The sequence below is a fragment of the Callospermophilus lateralis genome, chromosome 13 (genome assembly GCF_048772815.1).
Source record: "Callospermophilus lateralis isolate mCalLat2 chromosome 13, mCalLat2.hap1, whole genome shotgun sequence".
In the NCBI taxonomy this organism is placed as follows: Eukaryota; Metazoa; Chordata; class Mammalia; order Rodentia; family Sciuridae; genus Callospermophilus; species Callospermophilus lateralis.
Window position 1 is genome coordinate 86536955 of NC_135317.1, and position 1697 is coordinate 86538651.

A 1697-nucleotide genomic window follows, 5' to 3' on the forward strand; every position below is an offset into this window, starting at 1 on the left:
TGGGGACCTCTGATTGAGTTCCTTACTCTAATTAAAAGAAAAATTCCTACAAATCTTATTTCATATGAATGCTCCCATCAATGAATAATTATAATGCTAATCAATTTTAAATAGAACATTTTTAAGTTGAAAACACTTCACAGAACCCTTTCTGACTGAATTAGACAAAATTTTTCTATGTTCATCTACAAATGCACCATCAGAGAAACTCCACATCATGTACAACCTTAAGAGTGGGATCCTAATAAGTTATACTCCACATATGCATAATATGTCAAAATACACTCTACTGTCATATATATCTAAAAAGAACAAGTAAAAACCAAAACCAAACCTTGTTTCCTTTTGGTGGAATAATTCAAACCAAGGCATTCTAACTACAGCAAATATGTACTGCCTGCTATAAATATTCTGCAATCTCACCTTAAATTTTTATTTCAGATTTTTTTTTATAGTGAAAGCAAACTGGATATTTAGAGTTAGCCAGCTGGACTCCAGATGATACCAATTTTGTTGGCAACATCCAAAGCATCATAATCAGGAGCCAGTTGAACATATGCCTTCTCTCATCAGGTCTTATCTGGGCATTGGCCTTAACCACATCAATGTCAGAAAGCCTCTTCACAGACTGTTGCATCTGGTGTTTGCTGGCTTTGACATCCACAATGAACACAAGGGTGTTGTCTTCTCTCTTCTTCAGGCTGACCCAGTGCTCAAGCAGAACTTGATGATGGCATAGTGGTCTGCCTTGTTTCTCCTGGAGTTGCTCTTTTGGGGGTATTTGGGCACCTCCAGAACCACAGTGCCCCCTGGGACACCAGAAGACAGGTGACATGCAGATTTTCTTTTTGTGGCTATGGATGCACTCCAACACTGCCTTCTTAGCCTTCGAAGCCTTAGCTTTGATATCAGGAGGAGCTTCCTTCTTTGCTTTTAGTGTCATGTTGGTAAAAAGGGTCTCCATTTTTCAGACAGTATTAAAAATATTAAAAACATGTAGACTTGTAGTAGGTTCCCACAAAAGCCAGAGCTTTCTACTGTGAGCTGACTCTTTTTCTAAGCCACAGTAATTTCTCAGACCACAGCAATAAAATGGAAGATTGCTCTATCCACCTGTTGGCTGTTTATTTGCTTAGAATCACCCATATTTGGCACAGTGCAAAGAATGAAAGATGCAATCTTGCACTTAAAAGCTGACAGTCCAGATGGGAAAATGACTAGATAGCTACATCAAGTCAGAAGGGATAAATGAGCCTCTACTGCATAGAAATTAGAGTAGGAAACACTGATGTGAGTAGCAAGCAAACTTCAGTCTTAATGTGGATAAATTAATAATGTAAGCTGCAAGCACTTCACTGGCAAAGTGTGTCTGAGGTGGGACAATATCCTGTGAGTTCAAAAGCTCAGCATTTTAAGAGGGCTAGACTAGGGATCCAGTGTTGGTTTCCATCCTTTTACCTCATTGGAGATATGGAATAGAATGTGACTTCTAAATTTGTTATTTTTCAAGTTACAAGGTATTAATAGTTAAAAAGAATTAAGTGGCAATAGAATTGCCCGTGTATGTGAGGCAAATTGAGGTCTTAACAAATTCAGCTATTTCTTTGTGGTTTAAAATAATAACAATAAATATTAGATATTTTAAAATGGTCTATCTCTGGTTGAAATTAAGTAAGTTTGTGTTTCTCTCTTGTTAA

At 37.2% G+C, this 1697-nt stretch overlaps 1 pseudogene; it reads right to left on the reverse strand.

Annotated features, from left to right (window-relative positions):
* Positions 1 to 479: 479 nt before the first annotated feature.
* Positions 480 to 943, reverse strand: LOC143412123 (large ribosomal subunit protein uL23 pseudogene; annotated as a pseudogene).
* Positions 944 to 1697: the final 754 nt, after the last annotated feature.